Below are 9230 nucleotides of genomic sequence, written 5' to 3' on the forward strand. Positions count from 1 at the left end.
GGTGATTGAGAGTTTTTCTGGGTATAGCAGCTTGGGGTGGCATCTGTGCTCTCTTAGTGTAAGCATGATATCTGTCCAGGCTCTCCTAGCTTTCATAATTTCTGTTCAGAAATCTGGTGTGATTCTGATTGGTCTGCCATTACATGTTACATAACCTTTTTCTCTTACTGCTTTTAGTAATTTTTCATTGTTTTGGGCATTTGGCATTTTGACTATAATGTGTCTGCAGGAATTTCTTTCTGGTCCAACCTATTTGAAGTTCCGTAGGTTTGTTTTATGCTCATGGTCATCTCATTCTTAAGGTTAGGGAAGTTATCTTCTACAATTTTGTTGTAGATATTTACTGTACCTATTAGTTGATATACATTGCCCTCTGCAAGCCACCTTGCACCTTTGTACACCCTTACTCAGCCTAGCTTCTCCCTGGGGATATAGCCTTAAGGGTTGCCTCTACATCCAAACCTGTCTTTCCCAGACAACACTGACATTAAGGAAATAAGAACTGCTACACTCTGAGACCTTGCTGGACCTGCTTCTCGGCCCTCTGGGCCTAGGTTTTTATCTCTGGGACAGACACAAATTAAAGAGTCTAACAGACACAAAAAGTGGGAGGAGAGAGAGATAAGGCAAGGGATAGAGGGAGAGATACAATTGTCTTCTGGTCCTCTAAGATCCTAGACTGTACATATATTAATTGATAAGCATCTCTGTTGCTCCAGCAAATCCCTGGACAGGGCCAGGTATTTTTGACCCTTCTCCCTGGCTGATCTCCCAGGATATTAGGGAATGTGAGCTAGTCAGGAGAAGCCAGGAGGTGTATGCTGCCTGCTTGGGTGTCAGGATTTACAGCAAGGAGGCCATCAAGGCACCAGTCCTGGGTGGTTCCCTGCCAGCCCAAACTGTTTTGGGCCCTTTTGGGATTATAGCAGACTCAGGCTGTGTCTACTCAGATGCATTCTGAGCCCTTGGTGGACCTGCAATCTCCATGAGTTTTATATTACCTTGCTCTACAAAGTGTGTTCCTGGACAGTCAGAACTACACACAGAGACCATGACTCTGAAGAATAAACAAAAACAGAAAACAAAATAAGAGAAAGAAAGGCCTGAAATTTTGTGAGAACTTGCCAATGCACACTCAAAAATGCAGCAGTTTTGGGGCTCTTGGTTATCTGACAGTAACATTTGTAATAATAAAAGTTCTTACTCGTTACATTTGGAGAGCCCAACAAACCACCCACAGGGAAGGTCATGCTTTACCAGCACAAATCAGCACAGCACCTGAACCTCCTTAGCCTAGGGTAAGTGAGCCCTGAATCAGTTAAATTCCCTGAATATTCTCAAAATTCTCAGAGCCCTGTTCCAGGGAAGTGCTTCTGAGTCCCCCAAGAGACTCTTCCACCAAGGATCTCCTGGTACTGACCAGAACAGAACCTCCCAGGCCAACACAATTGGTGTTCTCTTCTCTGCACAGAGGGGTCCCTGAGTGCTCCAAAGCCCAAGGCTCCTAGGTCAGAGTTACAGTCTGCAGAGAAGAGCTCTCACACAAAGACCTCTCTAGCCACCAACTCCTCCAGCATCTTAGAAGGAGTCAGAGGGTGGGTGGGGGTAAACTTAATTGGTCCAGGCCTGGCTGCCCAGGGGTCCAATCTCAGACCTCTGGAGGGTTGGGATGGACAGCAAAATTCCCTCAGGGCCATTCCCCTGACTCTGCATTCTCAGTTTGGAGCAAAGTAGCAAAGGAAGAGCAATCCTTTCCCACTGAGTGATGGCTCCACCCTTCAGATATAAGACAACTGGGATCTGCCCCAGTGTCTCCAAGACTCAGGGAGTGATGGGCCTGTGAAAGCCACAAGGTGTATAGAAGACCTCACTTTACTGGTCTCTGAGAGGCTGTTTTTTGCCATTAATTTATAGAAGGAACCGAATAACAAGAAAATAGCCATCCAAGATTCTACTTAGATTCAACAGGAGCCACAACTCGGCCTAGGCTCCTTGCCCACTTGGTACACACAGTGAGGTGGCTTGAATCTGATGATGGTGGACCACCACCCCCCATCCACTCCCAGACCACTGTCGGGTTCTGGAGATCTGGGAGTGTTCCTCACAGGTCTGGGTCCTTACTCTCCAGTTAGAGATTACTCTGAACATATAAAGTTGGAGAGGGTGAGAAAACTGAACTCTGTGTGACTGGACCTGTCATGACAAGCCCGGAGCAGGACGAGGGGACCTCTGTCCATGTCAGCCGTGCCCTCTGTGATGCAGACACTACCATGGCAACCTCAGGTCAGCTTCTGCTGCTAGGCGAGAAGGTGGTAACAGTTGAGGGTCTCTAAGGGATCTTGGGGAGCCCAGAGCCCTGGAGTGTCTCGGGCCTTGACCTACAGATGCCAGTGGCCTCAGCAAGGCAGGAACAGACTCCCATCTGTTGTCGAGGGTCTCACAGTAGCGGCGTTTGTGATACTGAAAGATGCTGAGAAGGCCCTAGAAAATCGGGGAGCAGAAGCCCAGGCCCACGACGTGAGGATTGAACAGGGCACCATCGCGGTAGCATCAGAAGAGAAGTCAGAAGTGGCAATGCACAGGAGTGAGGAGGTGATGAAGGTGGAGCTGAAGCCTGCGGGTGAAGAACTGGACATGTAGGAGGCTAGTGGAGGAGTGAGGGAGTCACAGGAGAAGGCAGAGCCTTGGCACATAAGCAGAGATCTTTACACGAACCCGCTGGAGGATATCCAGGTAGAACTGGACACTGTGAATGCTCAGGCTGACAGGGAATTCCAACATCTGGCGCAGAATTATGGGCGGATGCGGCAACACTCTCTGGAATGAAGGAACTACAACATTCAGAATATCCCAGACGTTTGGATTACTTCCTTCAGCAACCTGGATGCAGAGATGTTAAGGTCCATAGCCAATCTGGAGGTGAAGGAACTGAGACATCCTAAGGCAGACTTCAAATTGAAGTTCTTTTTTTCAAAGAAACTTCTACATCAGAAACAAGCTGATTGTCAAGGAATATGAAGTGAGATCATCTGGTCGAGTGGTGTCTCTTTCTACTCCAATCATATAATGGAGGGTATATGAGCCCCAGTTCTTTATTCGCAGAAACCAAGACCTTATCTGCAGCTTCTTCAACTTGTTCTCAGAACACAGCCTTCCAGAATCTGACAGAATCCCGGAGATTATCAAAGAAGTCCTGTGGGTAAACCCATTGCAATACTACATGTCTCATGAAGGAATCCATAGACCCCGATGTCGACCAATAAGGGAGCCAGTGGAGATTCCCAGGCCTTTGGCTTCCAGTCAGGTTACCTTTTACCTTTGAAAATGCAACTGAAAGGGTCCCTTCTCACCTGGGTTTGGACAGATGCAGCAGGTACACAGTGTTTTGATTTTTTTGCTCTTGACTTTTCTGCATCTTCTGTCTGAATAGTTTCTCCACTTAGACATTAAGACTATGGACCTGCTTTTGCTTTCACATGGCCCCCATGCTGTTCTGAATTCATATCTGCTGGTTCATGGACAGGACTTGTACCCTTTCTAAGCAGAACAATGAAACTGTACATTAAACTGTGAATCCTGTTATCAGTGTTACCCACTTACTGCCACCTAGATGTCTTTATTTGTTTACCTTTTCAGCATGTGGTTAGCATGCCCTATAAAGTTTATAGGACGACAATACTAGACACACACTTTCTAATGGTTTATGAAAGATGAAAAGAGATTGCGATGGGTACTTTAAGTAGGGAAAGTGAGATGAAAAGGCACAGAATCAAAATAAGTCAGATAAGATTATCTGAGGATGAAGACAGGATGTGTGCTTTCACAGTTTGGTCAAAGGCAATGGGAAGAGTATTTCTCAGAAAAATACTTTCTCTGAGGATGAATGTTGCCTAGACAAATGCTATTTAAAGACATAGTGTCAGTTTTGGTTATGTACCTCTCTGTGTGTGATCTGATGTCAGTGAAAATGTAATATTGTGCTCTTATTTTACCAATATTCAGTAAAATGTGACTTGTTTACTTATGGATAAATTTAAACACTTCTGTTTGCATTCATTTGAAACCCTTTGGGAGAACAATAGTCTGTATAATACTGAAAACTATGTGAATATTTGTAACACTTTTCAATATTAATTTAAATTCTTAGAAAGTTTGAATAATTTGGTCTTTAGTAAATGTGTCTATCAAATTATTGTCTTCATGGGAAAATAAATATGTGACTTGACTGCCTTGGTAGTCTCTTCTTAAACTGCACTTAGCTGTAAAATTTCTTTGTCAGATTGACACTGTATTATGAATATTTTGTTGCCATTTTAATGCATGATGGTAAATATTAGCACAGGACCCTGTTGTATAGTTTTTTTCCACACCTTGGCCAAAAACCTGTCTCAATGGGTTTGTATAATTATCAAGACTGTTGAATTATCAGATTTTGTAAATGAGCACAATAAACAATATCCGAGACATATCAAGAGAACACAGTGATGTTTCTCCTGCTTAAAGAGTGATTGTTACTGTTAGAGTTTTGCTGCTTTAGAAGGTTGACAGTTACAATTGTTTACTGAGATTTGAGACATTTCCACAAAACTTGTACAGTACTCCCATATCTTCACTCCTCAGTCTCACAATTTGTCTCCACAGATGATATTTTCATGTGTTATTTAAATGTGCATTTCATAAGCAGAGACAAATAAAGTACTTACCAGATAATATACCATTTCAGACCCTTTCATCTGTAAAAACATAAAATTTATTATTATCTTCCATTTGTCAGATACTTCAAACCTTTTACCATAACTTCTCTGCCTTGTATTATTTCTGTTCCCCAGTGTAAGATAACCTTTCTAGGGACTCCTTTTGCTGGAAAATATAGTAATTATTCACTGTGGTGAATTACACACTTTTAAAAGGCATACAGATAGGCCTTGAGAAGGAAAATAGATACATTCTACTGCTTTTAAGACCTGATATGCGAATAATCTTATGATACTGTATGTAGAGAACAACACTATTTCACATTTTTACTTTCATTTCCCTTAGAATTTAGAAACCTTACGAAATAGAACTAAGTGTATTTAGTTTTTTATTGCAGCTACCATGCAATGCACATAGTTGTCAGCAATTTATAGATTGAAGAAATGAACCACACAGATGGCAGAGGTAAGTTCCCAGAAAGACTTAGTGTAAAGGGAAGAAGTTTCTTCCTATCTTTGTCGTTAAACAAAGACATCCTGGGTTTTGGCATAAGTGATAGGAAAAGGATAAAGACTGTGTGTGGGGAATGGTATGGCCTGTGGAGGTGTAGTGATCCCTGGAGGTGTGAGGGGTGACTCTGTAGGACCCATGTTGGTAATCCCATCCACATAAGAGACCGGCCACAGAAGGGTATAGTACAGAATGCAGTTTATTTAGGTCATGGGGGAGTTAAGAGCGTAGTAGAGGCAGAGAGAAGAGAGGAGTCGAGGCTTGCCATGAGCCTGTGGAGAGAGGGATGTTAAAGGTACAAGAGCAAGAGGAGGAGGAGGTGGCAAGCAGCCCCTTTTAGAATGTCATGTCATTGGGGCAGAGAATACCTGTCTGTTGCCAGGTAACTGAGGGGTGGGGTTTACCAAATCCCAACAATATTGCCTTAAAATCCATGATGATAGTTTTCAATGTATTTGTAAAATTGATGTCAGAAAAACTTGCAAAGCAACTTGATAAATAGCAAAATGTTCTTTTAATGATTAGACAAGGTTTAGACTTTTTAATGTATTATTTTTCATCTTTCATAATAACAGCACTTCATGTTGAATAGTCTTGTAAAATTTATTTGCTTTTGAACATTGTAAGGTAGATCTTACACTGATAATAAGATATTCTACTCGAGGAATTTGTTGTCTAATACATTGGCACTCTGAATCATGGGTTAGTGCTTGGGTATATTTATCTGCTCGACACAGACTTGCTATAAGTAACATGTACTAATTTACAGAGTGTGAATAACAAGATATTTCAGGCTTTCACATTACATTTTGAGAATATTGTCAGAACTGTGGTAAATATATATTCCATATATAAATTTATATTTATGTGGCATATAAATATAAATCAGTTTTCCAATAATTTGACCAGGTATAATTATATAAGACATTATTTAATGAATCTCTAAGTAAATATATTTTGAAAAGTTAAATAGTTATTACTTTTTTCCCATGAACTGCATATGCTTTTCTTTAAGTCAAGGTTTATCTAGCTAAAATGCAAGATCAATAAAGAATACTGGGTTAAAAGAGGTGAGATATGTTTATTAACTTGAATGCCTAAAATACAATAAGTTGTTTGTAAAATGTACTCTGAAACTTATTCTACTTCTGTTATATGCAGAGTAGATTGAGGCTAAAATTACACTCTATGGTTAATAATTCTCTAAATTCTAGCAAATTCTAAAGATTAGTGTAGATTCATATTTTTTAGAATTAAATGGCTATCATCTATTTCAGAGATATGCACTGTATTCAGAAATTAATTACTGTAGATGTATAATAACTGAAAATTAACCCTGAAATAGGGTGTTCTAATCTAGGCATGTGCTGTATAATAGAGTGGCTGCGTATGAGTTACATAGGCTTTGTATTTAACAGCATTTTAGCAGCATCAAATCTGGGCTTGGCATTGTATCACTTTCATGAGTGCTTAACACTTGAAGGATCATTCTTAGCTTTTGAATAGTAATGTGGTCTTAAATGTTAGCAGCCTACTCATTTTTGAATGTGATTAGATGAGATCATTCTGTCTTTGCTGTTGAGGAACTCATTCAATGAAGGAAGAATCACTTGTTTGGTGTTTTGTCCCTTAAAACTCAAAATTGCTCATCCCTAAAAAAAAATTTTCTCAAACAAATTTAGGGGAAAACAAACTGGGAAAGAGGAAGCATCAAAGACGTTGGCAACTTCTCACTTTTCTTTACTATTGTGTCTGTGAGTAAAGGAGTTGTGTGAGCATCTATTTGTTTTATTTGTATTTCTAGAGCTTAGGACCCAACCGACGACCTTGCTCTTGCTAGGCAAGGACTGTACCACAGAGCTATGTCCCTGTGAGAGCATTTTAGGAAAGACTGAGTAACTTGGGAGCAGTGCTTTATTCATGGCTAACTGTTGCTCCAGTCCATTGGACTGCCTTCATTAATGTCTCCTGAATTCAGAGATTCTGAAGACTTATAAGATGTTTCCACCTTCCCATGTTATAGGAAGCTACAGTTGTCAGTTTGACACAAACTTGGCTTGAACTGGGAAGAAGAAACCACACTTGAAAAATTGTTAAGATCAGATTGGCTTGTGGACATGCCTGTGGGTCATTTTCTGAATTGATAAATGGCATGACCCACTGTGAGAAATGCCACCCTAGACAGGTGAGGCCTGGCCATGTAAGGAAGATAGCTGAGGAAGCTACAGGGAACACACCAGTTCTGCTTTGGTTCCTGCCTTCAGGTTTCTGCCCTTGATGATGTACCTATAAACTGACAGAAAACTTCTTTACTGTCTTAGGGTTTAATTGCTGAGAAGAGACTCCATGACTACTGTAACTCATATCAAAGAAAACTATTAGAGCTGGCTTAAAATTGTAGAGTTCCATCCAATATCACTATATCAGGAGAGTCCAGGATGCTGAAGGGTGCAGGGGCAATGGGAATGCACTGCAGAGAAAAAGAGAAGGACTGGATAACAGGCACACCTTAAACTCAGGATACAAGCCAGTCCCTGAAGGGGCCCCCAGAGGCCTGAGCTGCTGCTTGAGGGGAGCCTAGCAGAGCCATATGGAATGCCCAGGCCAATCATGACCATAGTGGCAGAGCCTCAGAAAGAAACAAGTTCCTGGACTTGAAGACCAAGGGCTGAGGCCCCACACACACACTCAAACGTGGTGCCCAGCCAGGCCAGCAGAACTTGACCCGCCCAGAGATCCAGCAGTTGCCTGTCTGAACCTGCCTACAAGGGTACCCACTAAAGCTGACAGTCCCTACTCTTCTTGAGGGTGTTGACTCTCAGTCTCTGAGCACAATCTAGGTTCTAGGTCCATGCTGACTGCCAAGAATTCTCTCCCAGGATGACCCTGGACTGGTAAGGCATCAGGGTTGTGAGATCAGTCATGGCAGAATTCAGGCCAGAGGGGAAGTTGGAACACTGATAGTGGATAGGGAAAAACTCAATCAGTCAGTAAAAACTAGGCCCAAGTCTGGGTTCCCCCCTGGCAGCAGGAGGATCTGCAGGGGACACAGGGCAATGGGTGGGCTGCTTGCTGTGTGTGCCTGTGAGGTCCCAGGTTTCCCTGGCCTGAGCCCCAACTCCCATTGGAAAGAACAAAAGGGTCCCGAAAACCTTTTTCTTCATACCCGGGAATCTCAGGTCTTTATTTCAGGTAGCCCTCAATATGAGTTCTGTCAGAAGATGTCCCACAATGTCATCTGGTCATCTTTGGCCTCTGATGCCACAGAGGGTCCAGGCTGCATAAATGCACAGTCTCCATGGCAGGCCGCCTGCTACCCTGAGCTGAAGAGAAGGGCACGTACAAAGAAGAATGGAACATTCCACCCCAACATGCCCCCTTGACTAGCAGGCCCTGTCCTTGGGTCCTCAATTCTAAGAACCTACTAAGCATCCCCAGGCAGTGAGCAGCCAGGCAACCATTAGGAGCTAATTCCAGCTCCCTCACAATCTCTCTCCTCTCACTAACCCTCCATCCCACCCCTAGCTCATCCCATACCATCAGTAACCACCAGCCAAACACTGGGGACACTATGCTTTCTGCCCCTCTCCCAAAATTCCGAAGTCACCATCACAGGGGGATCCTTCTTTCTGTGTCCCCCCAATTTCTCTGCAAACACACACACACACACACACACACACACACATACACACACACATACACCTTCCTATGCTCCTCCTCTTTCTGCCTCTACCTCACCATTATATACAACAACAGCCACAGATTCCAGGGCAGATGGCAAACTCTGGGTACCAGATGGTGTAAACCATGTTCCTTTGGAAACTGTCACTATCTAGGAGAAGCCTTCATTCAGGGGCACTGAGAGTCTGCAGAGGTCCACCACCTCCCCTACCCCATGCACTGCCTAGGTCTTAAGTCACAGCTGGTGGAGGGAGAGTCCTCTAATTGCCTCCAAGACACAAGCCCACCAGTGCCTTCCAATTATCCATCCCGACCAAGCTGCCTGGAGGCATCTGCTCTGATGC

General features: G+C 43.0%; 1 pseudogene across 1 annotated transcript in view; it reads left to right on the top strand.

Moving 5' to 3' along the window:
• Positions 1–8588, top strand: part of LOC308415084 (testis-specific Y-encoded-like protein 1) — a 29132-nt pseudogene extending 20544 nt beyond the window's left edge. Inside the window, exons 3-5 of the transcript in view lie at positions 2385–2636; positions 3103–3373; positions 8398–8588. The product of the transcript in view is annotated as a testis-specific Y-encoded-like protein 1 (transcript). The remainder of the gene's footprint in view (positions 1–2384; positions 2637–3102; positions 3374–8397) is intronic.
• Positions 8589–9230: the final 642 nt, after the last annotated feature.

This window comes from Micromys minutus (assembly GCF_963924665.1).
Source record: "Micromys minutus genome assembly, chromosome: X".
Taxonomy (NCBI): domain Eukaryota; kingdom Metazoa; phylum Chordata; class Mammalia; order Rodentia; family Muridae; genus Micromys; species Micromys minutus.